The sequence below is a fragment of the Cervus canadensis genome, chromosome Y (genome assembly GCF_019320065.1).
Source record: "Cervus canadensis isolate Bull #8, Minnesota chromosome Y, ASM1932006v1, whole genome shotgun sequence".
Taxonomy (NCBI): Eukaryota; Metazoa; Chordata; class Mammalia; order Artiodactyla; family Cervidae; genus Cervus; species Cervus canadensis.
The window spans coordinates 3,285,369-3,312,043 of record NC_057420.1 but is presented as its reverse complement, the minus strand read 5'-3'; the positions used below and the strand labels follow the sequence as shown (position 1 = coordinate 3,312,043).

At 37.0% G+C, this 26,675-nt stretch overlaps 1 pseudogene; it reads right to left on the bottom strand.

Moving 5' to 3' along the window:
- Window positions 1-16,154: 16,154 nt before the first annotated feature.
- LOC122436388 lies at window positions 16,155-17,370 on the bottom strand (annotated as a pseudogene).
- Between the last annotated feature and the right edge of the window lie 9,305 nt (window positions 17,371-26,675).

Sequence of the window (26,675 nt, the reverse complement as noted above, 5' to 3'; positions counted from 1 at the left end):
ACTCTTCCAGAAAATTCCAGAGGAAGGCAAACTTTCAAACACATTCTAAAAGGCCACCAATACCCTGAAACCAAAACCAGACATAGATGCCACCAAAAAGGAAAATTACAAGCCAGTATCACTGATGAACATAGATGGGGAAAAAAAAATCCTCAACAAAATTTCAGCAAGCAGAATCAAACAACACATCTAAAAGATCATACATCAAGACCAAGTGGGTTCTATCTCAGAATGTGTGGAACCTTCAATATAGGCAAATCAATCAAGGTGATACACCACGTTAACAAACTGAATAATAAAAACCATATAATCTTCTCAACAGAAGCAAAGAAAGCTTTGAGAAAATTCAATATCAACTTATGATAAAAACTCTACAGAAAACAATGAAGGAACATACCTGAACATATTAAAGGCCATATAAAACAAACCCACCATGAACATTATTCTCAATGATGAAAAACTCTCCTCAAAAATCAGGAACAATACAAGGGTGTCCCCTCTCACCACTATTATTCAGCACAATTTTTTGAATTCCTAGCCATAACAATCAGAAAAGCAAAAGAAATAAAAGGAATCAGATTGGAAAAGAAGTAGAACACTCATGGTTGCAGATAACATGATCCTCTACATAGAAAACCCTTAAGACGCCACCAGAAAATTGCTAGAGCTGATCAAAGAAAAAGTAAAGTGCCGGATACAAAATTAGTACCCCAAAATCCTTTGCACTAACAAAGAAAAATCTGAAAGAGAAATTAAGGAAAGAATCCTATTTACTATTGCATGAAAAGAATAAAATACTTAGAAATCACTTTACCTAAAGAAACAAAACACCTGTATGCAGAAAACTATAAAACACTGATGAAAGAAAATAAAGATGACACAAATAGATAAAGAGATATACCATGTTCCTGTTTTGAAAGAATCAATATAGTGAAAATGACCATACTCCCCTAAACAACCTATAGATTCAATGCAACCCTTATCAAACTACCAATGACATTTTTCACAGAACTGCAACACACAATTTCATGTTTGCATGGAAACACAAAAGACCTCAAAAAACCAAAATAATCTTGAGAAAGAAGAAAAGGAAAAAAGAAATAAACCTGCCTGACTTAAAACTTTATTACAAAGCTATAGTCATCAAGACAGTATGTTACTGGCACAAAGACAAAAATACACATAAATGGAACAAATTAGAAAGTCCAGAGATAAATCCTCGCACCTATGGGAACCTTGAAAGAAAAGTGAAAGTAAAGTCGCTCAGTTGTGTTGAAAGAGTCAGTTCCTAGGCAGGTTGATAAAAAGTTTGGGGGTCTCCACGGAGACAGGGGTCTGGAATTCTCACGGAGGAGAAAAGGACAAACATTTCCCCCCCTCTACATTCCTTAGTCTTAGTCACATAAAACGTTTTTTATCTTTAAGCCTGGAACTGATGATTACAAAACAAACAATTCAGTTTAAATTCTGTACTAAGCATTATATAACAACAATGTATCCTGCTTGAGGACTGTTTCTCCTTCCTGAAAACCTTCTGGCTAATCCTGTTATCCTAAAATGTAATTATGAGAGTGGGTCTAGTAAGATCTTTACAACCTCCAGACATTCTTTTGATTCACTGTAATAAGTAATTAAAAAGTATATAACTCCATTGCTAACTCTAGTGAGGGGGTACTATTTTTGCCCTCTTCTGGTGTCTATGTTGAAAGCTTTCTCTATCCCTTTTATACTTTAGTCAAGCTCTATTACACAAAAGTTCTGAGTGATCAAGCCTCGTCTCTGGCCCAGATTGAATTCTTCTTCTCCAGAGGACAAGAATCCCCGCATCTTCCATGGTTCAGCAAAAACCTTTCAGTGTCAGACTTTTTGTGACTCCATGGGATTTTCCATGTGTCCATGGGATTTTCCAGGCAAGAATACTGGAGTTGGTTGTCATTTCTTTCTCCAGGAGATCTTCCTGACCTAGTGATTTAACCCTGGTCTCCTGCATTGTAGGCAGATGCTTTACCATCTGAGCCACCAGGGAAGTCCATGGAAACCTTATCTTTGACTAAAGAGACAATAATAATATACAATGGGGAAAAGACAGTCTCTTCAATAAGTGGTGCTGGGAAAACTGGTCAACTACACGAAAAGAATAAAACTAAAACACTTTCTAACATCAGACACACAAATAAACTCAGAGTGGATTAAAGAAATAAATACAAGATCAGAAACTATTAAACACTTAGAGTAAAACATAAGCAGAACATTCTACATAAATCACAGCAAGACTGTGACCCTTGACCACCTCCTAGTGTTATAAAAATAAAAACAAAAATAAATAAATGACACCTAATTAAACTTAAAAATTTTGCACAATGAAGGAAACTATAAGCATGGTGGAAAGATAGCCCTCAGAATGGGAGAAAATAATAGCAAGTGGAGCAACCAAAAAAAATTAATCTCCAAAATATACAAGCAGCTCATGAAGCTCAAAACCAGAAAAAGAAACTACCAAATCAAAAAGTGGGCTAAAGACCTAAATAGACACTTCTCAAAGGAGGACATACAGATGGCTAATAAGCATATGAGAGATGCTCAACATTGCTCATTACTACAGTAATACAAATCAAAATTACAAAGAGGTGTCATCTCATACCAGTCACAATGACCATCATCAAAAAGTCCACAAACAATAAATGCTGGAGGGGGTGTGGAAATGGGGGACTCTCTTACACTCTTGGTGGGAATCCAAAATGATACAACCATTATGAAGAACAGTATGTAGATTCCTTTAAAAATTAGTAATAAAACCACCATACGACCTAACATTCTCACTACTGGGCATACTTTTTTTGAGGAAACTAGAATTAAAAGAGTCACATGTACCCCAATGTCATTGCAGCACTGTTTACAATAGATAAGACATGGAAGCAACCTAGATGTCCATCAGCAGATGAATGGATAAGTAAGTTGTGGTATATATATGCAATAGAATATTACTCAACTATAAAAATGAATGCATTTGAATCAGTTCTAATGAGGTAGATGAATCTAGAATCCACTACACAGAGCAAAGTAAGTCAGAGAGAGATAGACAAATATCATATATAAATGCATATGTGTGAAATCTAGAAAGATAATACTGATGATCCTACTTGTAAGGCAGCAAATGAGACACAGACATAAAGAACAGACATGTAAACTCAGTGGGGGAAGGAGAGGGTAGAATTTGAAAGAATAGTATTGAAATCTAGTCACATTACCATAAGTAAAATCCAGACACATTTCCATAGGTTGAATAGATAGTCAGAGCAAGTTTGATGATTGACACAGAGAACCCAAAGACAATACTCTGTGACAGCCTAGAGGGGTGACTAGGGGAGAGGATGGGGGTACAAGAATGAAAGCACATATGTATACCTATGGCCAATTCATATTGATGTATGACATAAATCATCAAAATATTGCAAAGTAGGTATACTACAATTAACAATAAAATATAAACAGTTTTAAAAGAACAAAAAAGAAGAAAATCCAAATAGGGAGAGAAAACAGGAGCACTGAGTTACAACTTCCTCAGACCTAGGAATCCTGAGAATTCTGATAAGAAAAAAGATTAACTCTAGGAAACTTATTGTAAGCAAGAACTGCTTTTTGTAGTAGAATAGCTAATAAGGAGTCTAAGTGCCTAGAATGAAAGGATTAGAATTTTGCTCTTACAGTTACTAACATATTTTAGCTGCTAAGATTGTGGTAAATAGCACAGGACAAATGCAGGGGAACAAAAGTGCATCAACTATGCCTTAAGACTACATGTTTGATGAATTCTTGGCCCCAGTCTTATGAATGAAGACAGAAGATAAGTGTATTTGAATTATATGTACATATATTTGAAATCTCACAATGTAAGAATCGTATGGAATTCTAAGTTGACCTTAAAAAGGGACGTGGGTGTACCTATGGCTGATTCTTGTTGATGAGTGACAGAAAACCACAAAATTCTGTAAAGCAATTACCCTTGAATAAATAAATAAATAAAAATAAAGTGGCATAAAAAGAAAGTGATCTTAAAATTGCCCAAGTATAAAAGCAAGAATTGAAGCTCCACAATGGAAAAGTGAAATAAAGGAAACAATTCAAGAAAAAAAAATATATGACCATTCTATTTTATCATTTAGAAATTTTGTTGACTAATTTTCTGCCTGGATCATCTGTCCACTGATATCTGGAGAGTTAAAATCTTCTAGTATTATTTTATTTTGCCAGTTTCCCCTTACTTTATCTGTTAGTAGTTACTTTATGTATCTTAGATGTTTAGGTGCTCATGTTTTTTGTCCTTGTTTATAAACAAGGTCCTCTTCCTGTATTAATCCTTTATCATTATATAATATTCTTCTTTTCTAGAGTCTTTTTTTTACAAATCTGCTTTGTCTGATATGTTTGTATACCCTATCTTTCTTGTGACTTCTACTTGAATGAAATATCTTTTTCAATCCCCTCACTCTCAGTCTGTTTCTTTCATCCTGAAGTGGGTCTCTTGTAGGCATCTTGCTGTAGGTTCTCATTTTTTTAATCCAGTCAGCTTCTCTGTGTCCTTTGATCAGACACAAATTTGATTAAATGCAGATTTAATGGCATTGTCATTTAAAGAAATTATTAAAGGTATGTACTTTGTTGTTTCTCAGTCACTCAGTTGTGTCCAACTCTTTGTGACTCCGTGATGGCAGAACAATAGGCTTCCCTGTCCTTCATTATCTCCCAGAATTTGCTCCAACTCTTGTCCACTGAATTGGAGACACCATCCTCACATCTCATGCTCTGTAATCTCCTTCTTCTTCTGCCTTCAGTCTTTCATAGTTTCAGGGTCTTTCCGGATGAGTTGGCTCTTCCCTTCAGGTGGCCAAAGTATTGGAGCTTCAGCTGCACCATCAGTCATTTGAATGAATATTCATGGTTGATTTCCTTTAGGATTGAGTGGTTTGGTACCCTTGTTGTCCAAGGGACTCTCAGCAGTCTTCCCCTGCACTACAGTTTGAAAGCATCACTTCTTCAGTTCTGAGCCTCCTTCATGGTCCAATGATCACATTTGCACAAGACTACTGGAGAAAACATAATTTGACTATACATAACTTGCTGGCAAACTGATGTCTTTGATTTTTAATGCACTGTCTAGTTTTGTCATAGCTTTTCTTCCAAAAGGCAAGCACCTTTTAATTTTATGGCTGAAATCACTGTACACAGTAATTTTGAACGCCAAGAAAATAAAATATGTCACTGTCTTCATTTGCTCCCAATCTATTTTCTATTAAGTGATGGGACTGGATGCCATGATCTTAGTTTATTGAAATTTTAGTTTTAAGCTAGATTTTTCACTCTTTTTCTTTACTTTCCTTAAGAGGCTCTTTTCCTCTTCATTTTTTGCCATTAGAGTTGTATCATCTGCATATCTGAGGGTGCTGATATTTCTCCCAACAATCTTGATTTCAAATTGTGATTCACCTATCCTGGCACTTCACATGATATGTTCTGCATACAAGCTAAATAAGCAGGGTGATGATACATAAACTTGATGTACTCCTTTCTCAATTTTTAACCAGTCTCCTCTTCCATGACCAGTTCTTTTTTTTTTTTTTTTCATTTATTTTTATTAGTTGGAGGATAATTACTTTACAATATTGTGTGGTTTTTGTCATACACTGACATGAATCAGCCATGGATTTACATGTATTCCCATCCTGATCCCCTCTCCCACTTCCCTCTCTTCCTCTGGGTCTTCCCAGTGCACCAGGCCCGAGCACTTCTCTCATGCATCCAGCCTGGTCTGGTGATCTGTTTCACCCTAGGTAATATACATGTTTTGATGCTGTTCTCTCTAAACCTCCCACCCTCTCCTTCTCCCACAGAGTCCAAAATTCTGTTCTGTACTTCTGTGTCTCTTTTTCTGTTTTGCATGTAGGGTTATTGTTACCATCTTTCTAAATTCCATATATAGGCGTTAGTATACTGTATTGGTTTATGACCAGTTCTAACTGTTTCTCTTGACTGCTTTCAGGTTTTCAGAAAACAGCTAAGGTGGTCTGGTATCCCCATCTCTTTAAGAATGTTCCACAGTTTATTGTGATCCACTCAGTCAAAGAATTTAGTGTAGTAAATGAAGCAGAATTAGATGTATTTTTAAAATTCTCTTGCTTTTTATATGATCCAAAGAATGTGGACAATTTGATCACAGGTTTCCTCTGCCATTTCTAAACCCAGTTTTTACACCTGAAAGTTCTTGGTTCATGAACTTCTGAAGCCTAGATTGAAGGAGTTTGAGCATTACTTTGCTAGCACGTGAAATTAGTGTAATTGTGCAGTAGTTTGAACATACTTTGGCCTTACCTTTCTTTAGGATTGGAATGAAAATTGACCTTTTTCAATCCTGTGGTCACTGCTGGGTTTTCCAAATGTGCTGACATATTGAGTGCAGCACTTTCACTTCAGTTCCATTCAGTTGCTCAGTCGTGTCTGACTCTGCAACTCCCTGAACTGCAGCACGCCAGGCCTCCCTGTCCATTGCCAACTCCTGGAGTCCACCCAAACCCATGTCCATTGAGTTGGTGATGCCATCCAACTATCTCATGCTCTGTTGTCCCCTTCTCATCCTGCCCTCAATCCTTCCCAGCATCTGGGTCTTCTCAAATGAGTCAGCTCTTTGCATGAGGTGGCCAAAGTATTGGAGTTTCAGCTTCAACATCAGTCCACTTTAACAGTATCATATTTTAGGATCTGAAACAGTTTACCTGGAATTCCATCATATCCACTAGCTTTGTTCTGAGTAATGCTTCCTAAGGCCCACTTGACTTTGCACTACAGGAGTCAAGAAATACTCCGGGGTCTGTCTCTAAGTGAGTCATCACACCACCCTGGTTATCTGGGTCATTAAGATTTTTTTTTTTTTTTAAATATATAGTTCTGTATATTCTTGTCAGCTCTTCTTAATATCTTCTGCTGCTGTTAGTCCCTTATCTACTCTGTCCTTTATTGTGCCCATGTTTGTATCTCATGTTCTTGAAGAGATCTACTATTTCCTATTCTATTATTTTCCACCATTTCTTTGCATTGTTCACTCAAGAATTTCTCTTTTTTTATAATTGCTTTACAGAATAATTCTCTCTTTGCTTCTAGCAAATATTAGCTAATAGCTCTTCTTGCTATTCTTTGGAGCTCTGCTTTCCAACATATATATCTTTACCTTTCTTCATTGCTTTCCATTTCTATTCTGAGCTATTTGTAAGACCTCCTCAGACAACCATTTTGCCTTTCTGCATTTCTTTTTCTTTTGATCATCATTTCCTATACCATGTCATGAATCCTCATCCATAATTCTTCAGGCACTCTGTCTATCATATCTAATCACTTCAATCTATTTGTGACTTCCACTGTCTAATCATAAGGCATCTGTTTAGGTAATACTTGAATGGCCTAGTTGTGTTCCCTACCATCTTCAATAAGTCTGAATTTTCCAATGAGTTCATAATCTGAGCCACAGTCAGCCCCAGGTCTTATTTTTGCTGACTGTATAGAGCTTCTCCATCTTCAATTGCAAAGAATATAAACAAATATCAGGATTTACTATCTGGTGATATCCATGTGTACAGTTACTTCTTGTGTTGTTGGAAAAAAAGTGCTTTCTATGACCCATGTATTCTCGTGGCAAAACTCTTCTAGCTTTTGCCCTGCTTCATTTAGTACTCCGAGGCCAAGCTAGCCTATTAGTCCAGGTATCTCTTGACTTCTTAGTCTTTCATTCCAGTCCCCTCTTATGTAAATGACTGTTTTCTTTTTTTTTTCTTTTCTTTTCTTTTGGCTTTAGTTCTAGAAGGTCTTATAGATCTTCATAGAACAGTTCGACTTCAGTTTCTTTGGCATTAGTAGTTGGGGCACAGACTTGGCACATCAAATATATTCCAATAAAAATAAACAATAAAATAAATTATAAAAAATTAGTTCCACATCATAGGGAGATAAATTAGTACCACCTTTCAAAGTGGGAAACCAACACCTAGACTTAACCATTTAAATTCCAGAAGCTGAGTTTAATATATACGTTAGCATATGTATAAGGACATCACATGCATGGCTGTTAGCAGTATTAAAATACTGGAAATAATCTGCATGCATGCTCAGCCACTTCAGTCATGTCCAACTCTGTGTAACACTATGGACTGGCCCACCAGGCTTCTCTACCCATAAGGTTCTCCAGCAAGAATACTGGAGCAGTTTGCCAGGCCCTTATCTAGAGGAATCTTCTCAACCCAGGGATCAAATCTTTGGGTCCTGCAGCTCCTGTATTATAGGTGGATTCTATAATCTAAATGCCTGTAAGTAGTGATCTGGTTAAAACATTTCATCATGTTCATACAGTGGAGTACTATATGTGTGTGCTAAGTCACTTCAGTCTGACTTTTTGTGACCCCCATGGATTGAAGCCCACCAGGCTTTTCCGTCCATGAGATTCTCCAGGCAAGAATACTAGAGTGTGTTGCCATTTCCTTCTCCAAGGGATCTTCCCAAACCAGGGATTGAACCCAGGTCTCCTGCAGAGCCACAAGAGAAAAGCAGAGAACCTAAGGCAACTTAAAATAAAGACTGAATCAAGGAAATGGACAGAATATTTCAGGAAGGATTTATGAGTAAAGAGCTTGAGGTTCATGATAAACCCACAGCAAACATTATCCTCGATGGTGAAAACTTGAAAGCATTTCCCCTAAAGTCAGGAAAAATACAAGGGTGCTCACTCTCACCACTCTTATTCAACATGGTTTTGGAAGTTTTAGCCTCAACAATCAGAGAAGAAAAAGAAATAAAAGGAATCTAGAGTGGAAAAAAAAAAAAAAGGAGTAAAACACTCACAGTTTGCAGATGACCTGTTCCTCTACATAGAAAACACCAAAGACTCCACCAGAAAATCATTATAGCTAATCAATGAATATAGTAGAGTTGCAGGATATAAAATCAACACACAGAAATCCCTTGCATTCCTATACACTAACAATGAGAAAACAGAAAGAGAAATTAAGGAAACAATTCCATTTACCATTGCAACAAAAAGAATAAAATACTTAGGAATAAATCCACCTAAAGAAAAACACACACACACACACACACACACACACACACACACACACACACACACACACATATATATATATATATATATATATATATATATATATATATATATATATATATAAAACTATAGAATACTGATGAAAGAAATTAAAGATGACACAAATAGATGGAGAAGTATACCATGTTCCTGGATTGGAAGAATCAATATAGAGAAAATGAGTATAGTCCCCAAAGCAACCTATAGATTCAATGCAATCCCTATCAAGCTACCAATGGTATTTTTCACAGAAAAGAACAAATAATTTCATGATTTGTATGGAATTTTTTTAAAAAACTCAAATAGTCATAGAAATCTTGAGAAAGAAGAATGGAACTAGAGGAATCAACCTGCCTGACTTCAGGCTCTACTACAAAGCTACAGTCATCAAGACAGTATGGCACTGGCACAAAGACAAAAATATAGATTAATGTAACAAAACACAAAGCCCAGAGATAAATCCATGCACCTATGGACACCTTGTCTTTGACAAAGAAGGCAAGAATATACAATGGAGAATAGACAATCTCTTTAACAAGTGGTTCTGGGAAAACTGGTCAACCACTTGTGAAAGAATGAAACTAGAACACTTTCTAGCACAATACACAAAAATAATCTCAAGATGGATTAAAGATCTAAATGTAAGACCAGAAACCATAAATTCCTAGAGGAAAAATAGGCAAAACACTCTGAAATAAATCACTGCAGTATTTTATAGAGGAATGGAAATAAAAGCAAAAATAAACAAATGGATCCTAATTAAAATTAAAAGCTTTTGTACAATGAAGGAAACTATAAGCAAGGTGAAAATACAGCCTTCAAAATTGGAGAAAATAATAGCAAATGAAGCAACTGACAAAGAATTGATCTCAAAAACATACAAGCAGCTCCTGCAGCTCAATTCCAGAAAACTAAATGACAGAATAAAAAAAATGGGCCAAAGAACTAAACAGAAATTTCTCCAAAGAAGACAGACAGATGGCTAACAAACACATGAAAAGGTGCTCAACATCACTCATTATCAGAGAAATGCAAGTCAAAACCACAATGATGTGCCATCTCATGCTGAAAAGTTGGCTGCTATCAAAAAGTCTACAAACAATAAATTCTGGAGACGGTATCAAGAAAAGGGAACCCTCTTACACTGTTGGTGGGAATGAAAACTATACAGCCACTATGGAGAACAGTGTGGAGATTCCTTTAAAAACTAGAAATAGAACTTCCATATGACCCAGCAATCCCACTGTTGGGCATACACACCAAGGAAATCAGAATTGAAAGAAACAAGAGTACTCCAATGTTCATGTAGCACTGTTTACAATAGCCAGGACATGGAAGCAAGCTAGAGGTCTATCAGCAGATGAATGGATAAGAAAGCTCTGGAACATATACACAATGGAATATTACTCAGCTATTAAAAAGAATACGTTTGAATCAGCTCTAATGGGGTGAATGAAACTGGACCTTATTATACAGAGTGAAGTAAGTCAGAAAGAAAAACAACAAAACAGCATATTAATACATATATGTATATATGGGATTTAGAAAAATGGTAATGATGCCCCTATATGCAAGACAGAAAAGAGACACAGATATAAAAAACAGACTTTTGGACTCTGTGGGAGAAGGCGAGGGTGTGATGACCTTAGAGAACAGCATTGAAACATGTATATTACCTAGGGTGAAACAGATCACCAGCCCAGGCTGGATGCATGAGAGATACATGCATGTATATTATCATATGTGAAATAGATCGTCAGTTCAGGTTCGATGCATAAGACAGGGTGCTCAGGCCTGGTGCACTGGGATGACCCTGAGGATGGCTAGGGAGGTAGAAGTGGGTTCAGGATGGAGGACACGTGTACACCCATGGCTGATTCATATGAATGTATGGCAAAAACCACTACAATATTGTAAAGTAATTAGCCTCCAATTAAAAGAAATAAATGTATTTTTTTTAAAAAACACATGTATTTGTAACTTAAAAAAAAAAAAGAGCTTGAGGTTCATAATTCCACAATCCCAAAGAGCTCTTAAGTAAGAACAGAAGTTGATAAGTTCCAAATAACTTCAGTTTGAAGAGAAGTAAATGGACAAGAAGAGTGAGAAATCAGAAGCAGGTATCTAGCAGAAGTGTTAAAGAGAAACCCTGGATAGTTCAAGCTTCTCCATCTACCTCAGGACCTCTGAGAGGCAGAATGACTGCAAAGGCTTACCACCCATAGAGCAAAATCTAGTTCATGACATCTAATGGGCTCTGAGATGGGAGTTGTTATTATTTAGCCCAACTCTTTGCAGCTCCATGGACTGCAGCCCACGAGACCCCTTTGTCAATGGGATTTCCCAGGCAGGAACACTGGACTGTGTTGACATGCCCTTCTCCAGGGGATTTTCTCAAACTAGGGTCAAAAACAGGTCTCCTGTTTGACAGGCAGATTCTTTGCCACTGGGGAAGCCCAAAGCCCAAAGCCCTGGACAGCAAAATCCCAACCTCCCCAGTGAAATTCTTCCTCTTGTTTACACCCATGCCTATGGCTTACAAAAGTCTTGACTCCAAATGTGCCAACCTGAAAGATAGGACAGCTACACTCTTGAATTTTTTCAAGTACATCTTTATGGCTGACTAAGATTTCGGATAACTCTGAGAATCTTCCCCAAAGAGCTGGGGGGAAGGTCAGTATATATGTGATTTTCATGAAGGGGGTGTTACTATAATCAAGCACATATTTTCACAGTATAATGTGCAAGTTCAGGAAAAACAATCATCACCATAAAGGAATTTAATGCTTTTCTAGATATGAGGATATACAAGATGGGCACATAAGATCAAATCCTAAAAACATCGACCTACCTGAAGACCTGTACTGCCCCTTTTTTTCCAAGGACACAGGTGCTTCATTCTTGTTATCCATGCAAAGTTCCTTTCAGGGAGTGTTGGAAGTCAGCAGCTGTAGCAGCACATAATTTACTAATTATGTAGAGGTATATGGCAGGGAGCATTTCATCCCACAGTGTTAGGAAGCCTCCTTCCTAGGTTTGGAAAATATTTCATTGATAGGCCACTCAAATATACTTACTATCTCTGGACTAGGTCTTACTAACAGTAACTAAAGGTGTTTGAATCACAGGTTTTACTTGTTTGTTGTTGTTTAGTCACTAAATGTGCGACTTGGCAGCCTCAAGGACTGCAGCACACCAGGCTTCCCTGTCCTTCACTATCTCCCAAAGTTTGCTCAATTCATGTCCATTGTGTGCTATCTAACCATCTCAATCTCTGCCATCCACTTTTGTTTTGCCTTCAGTTTTTCCCAGCATCAGGGTCTTTTCCAAGGAGTCAGTTCTTCGCATCAGGTAAACAAAATATTGGAGCTTCAGCATTAGTCTTTCCAATGAATATTCAGAGTTGATTTCCTGTAGGACTGACTGGATTGATTTCTTTGTAGTCCAAAGGACCCTCAAGATTCTTCTCAAGCACAATAATTTGAAAGCATCAATTCTTCAGCACTCAGCCATCTTTATGGTCCAACTCTCTCATCCATTCATGACCTACTGGAAAAACCATAGATTTGACATATAGACTTTTGTTAGCAAAGTGATGACTTTGCTTTTTACTATGCTGTCTACGTTTGTCATTGGAGAAGGAAATGGCAACCCACTTCAGTATTCTTGCCTAGAGAATCCTGTGGACAGAGAAGCCTGGTGGGCTGCCATCTACGGGGTTGCACAGAGTCGGACACGACTGAAGCTACTTAGCAGCAGCACCAGCAGGTTTGTCATAGCTTTCCTTCCAAGGAGCAAGCATCTTTTAATTTCATGGCTGCAGTCACAGTTCACAGTGATTTGGGAGTTCCAAAAAATAAAATATGTCACTTCTTCTAATTATTCCCCTTCTATTTGCCATGGAGTGATAGGATCAGATGCTGTAATCTTAGTTTTAGAATGTTGAGTTTTATTCCAGTTTTTTCACTCTTGTATTTCACCCTTTCACCACTAAGAGGTTCTTTAGTTTCTCTTCAGTTTCTCCACTCAAGTGGCATCATCTGAATATTGTTTGTTCCAATTTCTCCCAGAAACCTTGATTCCAGCTCGTTTTTCATCCACCCTGGCATTTTGCATAATGTATTCTGCATATAACTTAAAAATAGAAAGCATATACAGCCTTGTTGTACTCTTTTCCCAATTTTAACTAGTCAGTTATCTCAAGTAAAGTTCTGTTTCTTCTTTAACCATATACAGGTTTCTCAAGAGACAGGTAAGATGGTCTGTTAGAGTTCAGGAAAAAAATTTCCTCTTTTTGCATCTTCCCATATCTAGACTTACATTACTATATTCATTGAATGTAATAATTACTATTATATTCAATGAATATTATATTCATCTCATACAGAATTCTACATTGCATCAGTGCTTCAAGGCACTTAGTCTTCATTATTTTTGTTGGAGTTTCAGTCACACATTTGGTAATGCAAGAAATAATAATTTTGTGGAACAGGAAATACAGATAACATAGCTAGCACTGTTAGTAAAGTTGTAAGTAATAATTAAGCTAAGAAATTCCAGTAGATGTAATCCAGTAATATCTCAGGTTGGCTGACTTACTCTATTCTGTACCAGTCCTTATCTTTCAGGGTAATTATATATTGGCATTGTCTATAAGGCCTACAATCCACTTTGCTATTGTCGCTAGACTGGTAACTCTTAGTATGATTTAACTATTCCTAACATGGAGGAGACGTTAAATCTAAAAGACCTCAGGATTGTGTTAAACACATAATCCATCCCATAACTCTGAGACACTTTTTTCTTGGCTGAAATTTTTCTTTTAGTAACTTAGAGGAAATTTCATATTTATGGTGGAGTCAAAGCAAGTATTATACTGAACAGGACTGAATTTTTTTATTCTAGAATATATTTCCTAAGGGACATCCAGTTAGAGCCTTGGGATGGAGAAACACACAAAGGTAATCCAAAAGTGATAGAGACAGAGTAATCCACAAAGCAATTAGAAATATTTTTATGATTAGCATCAGATCATGACTATGATAGAAAATATTTTATTCACATGCAAACTTTCAAGAAGTCAAGAAAACGTAATGATCATAAAAGTCAAGTCAGGATCTTGGGCAAGCTGTCTGCTTCTAATGCCGTCTTCTTCATGTTCTGATGTAATATAGTTCCTCCTCTTTTTGAGCTTTGCTTTAAGGTGAATTTGAGGACAAACCCAGTGTAGGAGTTTGTAAGTGGGAATTAATTCAAGAGTCAATTCATTTCAATTTCACTGTGCATGAACTAGCTAAGAGTACATGATTAAAAAAAAAAAAAAAAAGCCTTCCCTCTAGGTTGAAGACAGTCATATAAATTCATCTTTTCCAGTATGCATAATCCCCTGGTTGTAGGTCACAGGGTATCTGATCTTCATCTAAAGATAGATTACCGACATAGTCTTCAGAAAAAAACTCAGAATGTCCTTTAGTAAGTGAATTAATCTTTACTTTGGTATAATGTAACAGCAAGAAACTATCTGGGCAATGGGTCTTAGTAAATATAGACTTCCATTATTATAACTGGAGTTTAACATTCATTGAAACAAACCTTTTCTAAAATTATTTTCATTTCTAACAAATATAATCAAATTAACACTAATTTTTTTCCAAAGTAAATCTGCTGTCAGTAAATTTGGCCCAGGAATAGAATATGTATATATGTATATATATATGTAATATGTATATATATATATGTGTGTGTGTGTGTGTGTATGATCATACAGGTTTTTTCCCTTTGTTTTGGGGAAATTTCTGTAAGGAGTCTCATACTAAACTTTTAAAAGATGTCTCAGGGCTAGAAAAGTCATGTCAAGGACTTGCAAAAGATTTTGCCTAACACATTATATAGGTAACTTCTCTTTTCAAGGTCCCTAAAATACTTTGAAATTTATGTACATTTTGGGAAGTAGCCTTCCGAATTTATCTGATAAAACTTCTGGGAGCCTAAGAGCTTCCAATTTCTGGAGGGAGCAGATAGAGAATAGAAATGTTTCAATTATGTTTAAAATATATAAATTACCAAATTAGTATATCTTAATTAGTTCAAGGGGATAATTTTCTTATAACTTAAAAATGCAGATTTAAACCAGTAATTTTTCAGATAAAAATCACAAAAATTAAACTATATTCACCAGTTTGCTCACTCCTATGTAACTAATTATTTTTGTTAACAGTTTCATGAAGTGATCAGGATTCACATTAGCAATATTTAATTTCTGACCCAGTTAAGTATTATGGTCTTAAAGTCAGAAAACTACATTTATCCAAAAGTCCTTTCTATAAATCTTCTTGAAGAGGAAGCACTTTCACAAAGACATCATAATGAAACCATAGCTGTCTATAATGACAAAAGCCAAAAGAATGCATATTTTAAAATCTTATTACAAAGCAATGCAATTGACAAAGTAACTGGTCAATTTGTTGGTTATTACTGTGATTTACAGTAATTGCAGTTAATAACTATGACTGATAACATTTTACCAAGATATCTCAGATTTTATGAGCTTAATATAATTTCTAGAATATCTATATTAGGAGGATTCACCAGGCAGTGTATCCTAAGAAGAGTTTTAGCTCATTTGACAATACTTCCCATGTAATTTAACATACTAAAAGAATCTAATTAGTTTAATGTCTCTATTTGGGATGTTTCAGGGGGACTTGGAGGATTCCCAAAGTTCAAAGGATTTTTTTTTCCATAAAATATAGAATCTGATTTAGAAAGTTTTGTGAAAAAAAAATCAAGAGTTTAGAACACTCTTTCAGATGAAATCATAGGTCACTGTGAAACAAGTTATTCACTTAGTCAAAGTGACAACAAAATACTTCAAAGACAAATATAGAACAGGTATTTTTCAAAGACAAATACAGAACAGATCTTTAAAGGATAAAGAACTTAAAACCTACTATCAAATGCGATTCAGCAGAGAAAAGTTCACTTTGCACACATGCTTATACTGAAAGAACTTCTTAAGTTACAGGTGCTCTGACCTATGAGTATCACAGAGATGCCTCCTTAATTCATTTCTTTGCATAACCACAAGTTTCACAAAGTACAATGTTTGAGTTTATCTCCAGTGTCCGTCACCAGTGATTTTTTAGTTGGTCCCACCTGTTAAACACTATTTACAGACCTGATATTCATAAAGCTTCTTTCTTCCCTTTTTCATCCTCACTCCATTTGGCATGCAGTCAAGTGACATTTGAGGGTGCTATTTCTAGCAAATCACTCATGATAACTTGGACATTCAAAAGGTTTCTCCTGTGGAACAGACACAGTCAAGGGGTAACTCTGAGCTGTTTTTTTACCTGTGTGTTTTCAAAATGCTCTTTGAAGTATCCAAAGTGGTGAAACTGCTTCTCACAGTATTGATATGAGAATTTCCCCCCCAACTCTCTGCTTCTTACTGACTCCACCTTCTTCAAGATGAAAACACCTGAGGTGTTATTTCCATGTGATCTCCTGAAGATACCTTTTATGAGTATTTCACGCATGAAACTCTCAATGGAGTGTGACTTCATGTGTCCCTTCTATCTGTTTACTTGTGGGGTCAGATTCATTTTTAATCTGCTCTTTTCTATCACCTTGATGTTACTTGCTGGTAATATGTGCCAACAGTACCAGAATCATCAGAGGAACCCAAGCCCTGAATGTACTCCATAGACTATTTGGTAGAAGCCACTTCCTCCAATGTTTCAATGTCTTCATCCTCCACCTCGATTGCCCCTCTGGCAATCTCCACCGCAATTTCAACAGGTTCAGATTTTGCAGATGAAAGCAACTCTGGTAACATCTGAAGTTTCCATTATCTTCCTTTTTCTTGCTTCACTTTTTCCAGTGGTATTTTCTTATAGTGGAGCTGAGATTTATTTTTTTTCTGACTTCAAAGGCTTTGATAGATTCTAGAATTTGTGGGAACTCTGCTGCTTTCCATGCACCATTGGCTTCTTCTTCTTGTATCATGAACTTTGCTGTATATGTGAACTCAATCAAATGATGAAAGGCCATTTTACTAACACCCTCTATCTCCACCCAAGGTTCCTGAATAAACTACTGAAAGAATTTCTTCAGTAGAAGAAACAGCTGCAACCAGGCAAAAAAGTTTTGAAGACAATAAAATGGTATCTGTCAACAATAAGGGTGCCAGTAAACCAGTCCTGCTTTTGCTATTCATTCAATCCATGCAGGATCATTTTACAATCTTCACGGAATGCATGAAGGCATGTCAACATCTCTTCAGCCATGAGGCCAGGTTGCTTTACCAAAGAGTGTGATAATGTACATTCATGAGCTCAGGCTGAGAAACAAAACCCATAAACCATAAGACAAAATCCCAGCAATGTGAAAGAAGCAGGGGAAAGTGAGGCAAGAGGAGAGGAAGGTCAGGGAGGAAAGAAAGCCTAGTCAGGCAGGCACTGCCTGTGCATTGAGGAACACAAGCTTGAGAGGGTGGCACAGCACTGAAGGCTCTGGAGCACTGGGGTGTGCACAGCTGTCAGAAAGAAGTCCCTACAGCAGATCAGGCCCTCTGACAACCTGCCAAGCCCCTTTGCCAGGCCCTGGTTCCCAGCTCCCCAGGACGCTGCCTGGCCAGAAACCCACATGAACTCCTCTTCCAGATTACCTCTACCCCTGCCACTTTCTCTTCTCTTCAGAGACCAGGTCAGCACTCACTCTTACATCATTTTCTGTATCCATCACTTTATTTTTCTATAATCCAGAAGCAACAGCTTTAAGGCAGACTTACTTTCTTTTCTCTTAACAATGAAATTCCAATCCTCATAACCTCTTTACATAAAACAGACATCATACTTTACTACTGTATACTAAAATGTTTCATTACCTTTATTTATTTAAATTATATGTTAAATTAGAATCCAAAACACTTTAAACCTTAATTTTTAGTGAAATCTAAGAAGGAAGAAATGTGGAACAATCTTTAGCATTCTGTAGAGTGATAAAAATAAACAACAGTAATAATTTTTTTTAAAGTACTTGTTTTCTTAGAGAAAATAATCTCAGGGTGACACCAAACATAATACTTAATAATACTAAATTAGTTTCTCTGTGAAAGTAAATGAGTGTTCATTAATTAGTGTTTCAGTATCTTATTTTATCTGGGAATGACCTACTTATTTGATAGAATTCCATTATTTCACTTACTTTGCCACAACTCTAGAATATTTGGTTACCCAAATCTGGAGAAGCTATTTTAGCTAGATATTCCTGAAACAACAGTTCAGTTCAGTTCAGTTACTCAGTCGTGTCCAACTCTTTACAACCCATGGACTGCAGCATGCCAGGCTTCCCTGTCCATCATCAGCTTCTGGAACTTGCTCAAACTCATATCCATTGAGTGGTTGATGCCATCAGACTATATCATGCTTTGTCGTCCCTTCTCCTCCTGCCTTCAATCTATCACAGCATCAGGGTCTTCTCCAATGAGATAGTTCTTTGCATTCAGTTCAGTTCAGTCACTCAGTCATGTCCGACTCTTTGCAACCCCATAGACTGCAGCACACCAGGCCTCTCTGCCCATCACAACTCCCAGAGTTTACTCAAACTCATGTCTATTGAGTCGGTGATGCCATCCAACCCTCTCATCCTCTATCATCCCCTTCTCCTCCCACCTTCAATCTTTCCAAGCATCAAGGTCTTTTCCAATGGCTCAGTTCTTTGCATCAGTTGGCCAAAGTATTGGAATTTCAGCTCCAGCATCACTCCTTCCAGTGAATATTCAGGACTGATTTCCTTTCAGATGGACTGGTTGGAACTTCTTGATGTCCAAGGGGCACTCAAGAGTGTTCTCCAACATCAGAATTCAAAAGTATCAATTCTTCATTGCTCAGCTCTTTTTATAGTCCAACGCTCACATCCATACATGACTCCTAGAGAAACCATAGCTTTGACTAGATGGACCTCTGTAGGCAAAGTCATGTCTCTGTTTTTTAATATGCTGTCTAGGTTGGTCATAACTTTTCTTCCAAGGTATAAATGTCTTTCAATTTCATGGTGGCAGTCACCATCTGCAGTGATTTTGGAGCCCAGGAAAATAAAGTATGTCACTATTTCCATTGTTTCCCTATTTGCCATGAAGCGATGGGACTGGATAACATGATCATCATAATTTGGAATGTTGAGTTTTAAGCCACTTTTTCACTTTCCTCTTTCACTTTCATCAAGAAGCTCTTTTGCTCTTCACTTTCTGCTTTAAGAGTGGTGTCATTATTCTTAATAGAGTTTACCTAAAAGCACTAATCTCATTTGTATTTTATTTCCCTAAGAGTTTTTTCACATTGAGTTATTTTCTTTGCTGACAAATTTGTGGTAGATAAAACAACATTTATTTTGCATTAACCTACGTGTAATAAAGGTTTTATATGTAATGCTGATGACTGTAAGTAGAGTACACTTAAAATTTAATTTTGGTAGTGCAACCCACAAGAAAAGAAGAAAAGGATTATTCTCATTTAAATATATAGACTTGCTTTTTGGAAGAAAAACTATGACAAACCTAGAAAAAGCAGAGATATTACTTTGATAACAAAGGTGTATAAAGTCAAAGCTATGGTTTTTCCAGTAGTCATGTACAGATGTGAGAGCTGGACCATAAGGAAGGCTGAGTAATGAAGAACGGGTGCTTTCGAACTGGTTCAAGAGAAGTCTCTTGAAGTCTTTCCTTGGGTAGCAAGGAAATCAAAGCACTCAATTCTAAAGGAAATCAACCCAGAATGTTCATTGAAAGAACTGAGGTTGAAACTGAAGCTGCAATAATTTGGCCATTTAATGTGAAGGGCTGACTCATTGGGAAAGACCCTGGGAACCATGTTCATGGATTGGAGGAATCAATATTATGAAAATGACTATACTACCCAAAGCAATCTATAGATTCAATGCAATCCCTATCAAGCTACCAATGGTATTTTTCACAGAACTGGATCAAATAATTTCACAATTTTTATGGAAACACAAAAAACCTCAAATAGCCAAAGAAATCTTGAGAAAGAAGAATGGAACTGGAGGAATCAACCTGCCTGACTTCAGGCTCTACCATAAAACCACAGTCATCAAGACAGTATGGTACTGGCACAAAGACAGAAATATAGATCAATGGAAAAAAATAGAAAGCACAGAGATAAATCCATGAACCTATGGACACCTTATCTTCAACAAAGGAGGCAAGGATATACAATGGAAAAAAGACAACCTCTTTAACAAGTGGTGCTGGGAAAACTGGTCAGTCACTTGTAAAAGAATGAAACTAGAACACTTTCTAACACCACACACAGAAATAAACTCAAAATGGATTAAAGATCTACATGTAAGACCAGAAACTATAAAACTCCTAGAGAAGAACATAGGCAAAACACTCTCCGACATAAATCACAGCAGGATCCTCTATGACCCACCTCCCAGAGTATTTGAAACAAAAGCAAAAATAAACAAATGGGACATAATGAAACTTAAAAGCTTTTGCACAACAAAGGAAACTATAAGCAAGGTGAAAAGACAGCCTTCAGAATGGGAGAAGATAAGAGCAAACGAAGCAACAGACAAAGGATTAATCTCAAAAATATACAAGCAACACCTGCAGCTCAATTCCAGAAAAATTAATGACCCAATCAAAAAGTGGACCAAAGAACTAAACAGACATTTCTCCAAAGAAGACATACAGATGGCTAACAAACACATGAAAAGATGCTCAACATCACTCATTATCAGAGAAATGCAAATCAAAACCACAACGAGGTACCATTACACGCCAGTCAGGATGGCTGCTATCCAAAAGTCTACAAGCAATAAATGCTGGAGAGGGTGTGGAGAAAAGGGAACCCTCTTACACTGTTGGTGGGAATGCAAACTAGTCCAGCCACTATGGAGAACAGTGTGGAGATTCCTTAAAAAACTGGAAATAGAACTGCCATATGACCCAGCAATCCCACTTCTGGGCATACACACTGAGGAAACCAGATCTGAAAGAGACACGTGCACCCCAATGTTCATCGCAGCACTGTTTATAATAGCCAGGACATGGAAGCAACCTAGATGCCAATCAGCAGATGAATGGATAAGGAAGCCATGGTACATATACACCATGGACTATTACTCAGCCATTAAAAGGAATTCATTTGAATCAGTTCTAATGAGATGGATGAAACTGGAGTCCATTATACAGAGTGAAGTAATCCAGACAAATAAAGATAAATGCAGTATATTAACGCATATATATGGAATTTAGAAAGATGGTAACGATAACCCTATATGCAAAGCAGTAAAAGAGACACAGGTGTACAGAACAGACTTTGGGACTCTGTGGGAAAAGGCGAGGGTGGGATGATCTGAGAGAATAACATTGAAACAAGTATATCACGGGTGAAACAGATCACCAGCCCAGGTTGGATGCATGAGACAAGTGCTCAGGGCTGGTTAACTGGGAAGACCCAGAAGGATGGGATGGGGACGGAGGCAGGGACAGGGGGATCAGGATGTGGAATACATGTAAATCCATGGCTGATTCATGTCAATGTATGGCAAAAACGACTACAATATTGTAAAGTAATTAGCCTCCAACTAATAAAAATAATTGGGGGGTGGGGGAGAAAAGACCGTGGGAAAGATCAAAGGCAGGAGGAGAGGTGGGCAACAGAAGATGAAATAGTTGGATGGCATTACTGACAATGGACATGAGTTTGAGCAAGTTCCAGGAAATGTTTAGGGACAGGAGAGCCTGGCATCCTGCAGCTTGTTCTGTAATAAAATGTTGGACACAATTTACTGATTGAACAGCAACAATTTTCATAGATATCTGCCTTTTTGAAAGAGTTTACTCTCTTGAAATGTTGGTCAGCCAGTGAAATAAGGACATTTATATGTAACACAGAATAACCTAGATTGCCATTTTTAGGCTTTTCTTCTTTTTCAATTTATTTTTAATTCAAGGATAATTTATAAACTTGTATGTTTTCCACCATACATCAGCACCAGTGGGCCATAGTTACACATATATTCCCTCTCTTGAATTTCCCTCACACTTCTCTGCCCATCCCATTCCTTTAGGTTGTCACAAAGCACTAGATTGGAGTCCCTTGTATCATACAGAAAATCCCCACTGTCTATTTTACATAAGGTAATGTATTTGTTTGAATGCTACTCTCTCATATCATCCCACTCTCTCCTTCTGCCACTGTGTCCAAAGTTTCTGTGTCTCCTTTTCTGCCCTTCAAGTAGAATCATCAACACCATTTTATAGATACTATATACATGCATTAATATATATTTGTCTTTCTCTTTCTGACTTACTTCACTCTGTATAATTAGCTCTAGATTCATCCACCTTAATAGAACTGACTCAAATGTGCTCCTATTTATAGCTGAATAATATTCCATTGTGTATATATAATATATACTACAGTATCCTTATCCATTCTTCAGTTGATGATCGTGTAGGTTGTTTCAATGGCCTACTATTGTAAATAGAGCTGCCAAGAACAGTAGGTCACGTGTTTTGAATTAAGGTTACCTCAGGGTACATGCCCAAAAGTGGGATTACTGGGTCATTCAATTGTTCATTCCTTGTTTGTGTTTTTTAAAGGAATCTCTATACCTTTATCCACAGTGGCTGTATTAATTACATTCTCACCAATAGTGCAAGAAGATTCCTTTTTCTCCAAACCCTTTCCAACATTTTATGTTTGTACATTTTATGCTCATGGTCATTCTGACTGTTGTAAGATACTTCACTGTATTTTTGATTTGCATTTCTCTAATAATGAGAGGTGTTGAGCATTTTCTCATGTTTTTATTAGCCATCTGTATGTCTTCTTTGGAGAAAAATGTCTGTTTAGGTTTTTTGTTCATTTTTTATTGGGTTATTCACTTTCCTGATATTAAGTTGCAATGAACTGTTTGTATATTTTAGGGATTAATTCTTTATCAGTTGTTTCACTTGCTATTATTTTCTCCCATTCTGAGGGTTGTCTTTTCACCTTGCTTAGAGATGCCTTGAATGTGCAAAAGCTTTTAAGCTTACTTAGGTAACATTTGTTTATGTTTGCTTTCACTTCCATTACTCTAGGGAACTAGGCATGTCATCCAGCTACATGGAGCAGCTGAAGTGTATGTCCCTGCTAATCAGGGGCTGAAAAAACCTGCTCAATTGGAGGATTGAATGGCAAACCACTCCAATATTCTTGCCTTGAGGACCCCATGAATAGTATGAAAAGGCAAAAGATATGACACTGAAAGATGAGATCCCCAGCTCGGTAGGTGTTCAAACATGCTATTGGAGGAAACTAGATAAACAGTTCCAGAACGAATGAAGAGAATGAGTCAAAGAAGAAAGGAAATCCATTTTTGGATGTGTCAGGTAGTGAAAATAAAATCTGAGTATATAAAGAACAAGATCTCCTGGATAACCTGGAACATTAAGTCCCTGAGTCAAGGTAAATTGAGCGTGGTCAAACAGGAGGTGGCGGAGTGAACATTGACATTTTAGCAGTCAATGGACAAAAATGGTAGGGAATGAGTGAATTTAATTCAGATGACCTAATACATTATATCTAATACTCTGGGCAAGAATCCCTTAGAAGGAATGGCGTAATAAAAGAGCCTGAAATGCAGTATTTGGGGGAAGAATAAAAAACAAACAAACAAACAACAACAACAACAAACACAACAATAAGCAGCGTTAAATGATTAAGTAAATCATTTAAGATCATATTATTCCAAGTCAATGACCCAAAAATTAATGCTGAAGAAGCTGAAGTAGACTGGTTCTATGAAGACCTAAATCAGCCATGACCTGAATCAAATCCCTTGGGATTATACAGTGGAAGGGACAAATAGATTCAAGGAATTAGACCTGATAGAGTGCCTGAAGAACTATTGGTGGATATTTATAGAATTGTATAGGAGGCAGTGTACAAAACCAACCCCCCCAAAAAACGAAATGCAAAAAGGTAAAATGGTTGACTGAGGAGTCCCTACAAATAGCTAAGAAAAGAAGTGAAAGGCAGTGGAGAAAAGGAAAGAAATACCCATCTGAGTGCAGAGTTCCAAGTTATAGCAATGAGTGATTTTAAAAGAGCCTTTTTTTAATTCTATTTTTTCCATTTATTTTTATTAGTTGGAGGCTAATTACAATATTGTAGTGGTTTTTGCCATGCATTGACATGAATCAGCCATGGATTTACATGTATTCCACATCCGATCCCCACTCCCACCACCCTCTCCACCCGATCCCTCTGGGTCTTCCCAGTGTACCAGCCCCAAGCACTTGTCCCATGCATCCAACCTGGGCTGGTGATCTGTTATAATATACATGTTGATAGTATACACGTTTCAATGCTGTTCTCTCGAAACATCCCACCCTCGCCTTCTCCCACAAAGTCCAAAGGTCTGTTCTGTACATCTGTGTCTCTTTTTCTGCTTTGCATATAGGGTTATCGTTACCATCTTTCTAAATTCCATATATATGCGTTAATATACTGCATTTATCTTTATTTGTCTGGATTACTTCACTCTGTATAATGGGCTCCAGTTTCATCCATCTCATTAGAACTGATTCAAATGAATTCCTTTTAATGGCTGAGTAATAGTCCATGGTGTATATGTACCATGGCTTCCTCATCCATTCATCTGCTGATTGGCATCTAGGTTGCTTCCATGTCCTGGCTATTATAAACAGTGCTGCGATGAACATTGGGGTGCACGTGTCTCTTTCAGATCTGGTTTCCTCAGTGTGTATGCCCAGGTGTGGGATTGCTGGGTCATATGGCAGTTCTATTTCCAGTTTTTTAAGGAATCTCCACACTGTTCTCCATAGCGGCTGGACTAGTTTGCATTCCCACCAACAGTGTAAGACGGTTCCCTTTTCTCCACATCCTCTCCAGCATTTATTGTTTGTAGACTTTTGGATAGCAGCCATCCTGACTGGCGTGTAATGGTACCTCGTTGTGGTTTTGATTTGTATTTCTCTGATAATGAGTGATGTTGAGCATTTTTTCATGTGTTTGTTAGCCATCTGTATGTCTTCTTTGGAGAAATGTCTGTTTAGTTCTTTGGTCCACTTTTTGATTGGGTCATTAATTTTTCTGGAATTGAGCTGCAGGTGTTGCTTGTATATTTTTGAGATTAATCCTTTGTCTGTTGCTTCGTTTGCTCTTATCTTCTCCCATTCTGAAGGCTGTCTTTTCACCTTGCTTATAGTTTCCTTTGTTGTGCAAAAGCTTTTAAGTTTCATTATGTCCCATTTGTTTATTTTTGCTTTTATTTCCAATATTCTGGGAGGTGGGTCATAGAGGATCTTGCTGTGATTTATGTCGGAGAGTGTTTTGCCTATGTTCTCCTCTAGGAGTTTTATAGTTTCTGGTCTTACATTTAGATCTTTAATCCATGTTGAGTTTATTTTTGTGTATGGTGTTAGAAAGTGTTCTAGTTTCATTCTTTTACAAGTGGTTGACCAGTTTTCCCAGCACCACTTGTTAAAGAGGTTGTCTTTTTTCCATTGTATATCCTTGCCTCCTTTGTTGAAGATAAGGTGTCCATAGGTTCATGGATTTACCTCTGTGCTTTCTATTTTTTTCCATTGATCTATATTTCTGTCTTTGTGCCAGTACCATACTGTCTTGATGACTGTGGTTTTATGGTAGAGCCTGAAGTCAGGCAGGTTGATTCCTCCAGTTCCATTTTTCTTTCTCAAGATTTCTTTGGCTATTTGAGGTTTTTTGTGTTTCCATACAAATTGTGAAATTATTTGATCCAGTTCCGTGAAAAATACCATTGGTAGCTTGATAGGGATTGCATTGAATCTATAGATTGCTTTGGGTAGTATAGTCATTTTCATAATATTGATTCTTCAAATCCATGAACATGGTATATTTCTCCATCTGTTTGTGTCCTCTTTGATTTCTTTCATCAATGTTTTATAGTTTTCCATGCATAGTTCTTTTGTTTCTTTAGGTAAATATACTCCTAAGTATTTTATGGGTTTTTTTTTTTTCCAATGGGGAATGGTATTGTTATATTGTTTCCTTAATTACTCTTTCTGTTTTCTCATTGTTAGTGTATCAGAATGCAAGGGATCTGTGTGTTAATTTTATATCCTGCAACTTTACTATATTAAAAAAAAACCAAAATATGCATAGAAATGAATGAAAACGAAAACACAACAACCCAAAACCTATGGGCCACTGGAAAAGTAGTGCTAAGGGGAAGGTTCATAACATTACAGGCTTATCTCAGGAAACAAGAAAAAAGTCAAATACATAACCTAACTCTACACCTGAAGCAACTAGAGAAGGAAGAAATGAAGAACCCCAGGGTTAGTAGAAGGAAAGAAGTCTTAAAAATTAGGGCAGAAATAAATGCAAAATAAACAAAAGACACCAGAGCAAAAATCAATAAAGCTAAAAGCTGGTTTTTTGAAAAAATAAACAAAATTGACAAACCGTTAGCAAGACTCATTAAGAAACAAAGGGAGAAGAACCAAAGTAAC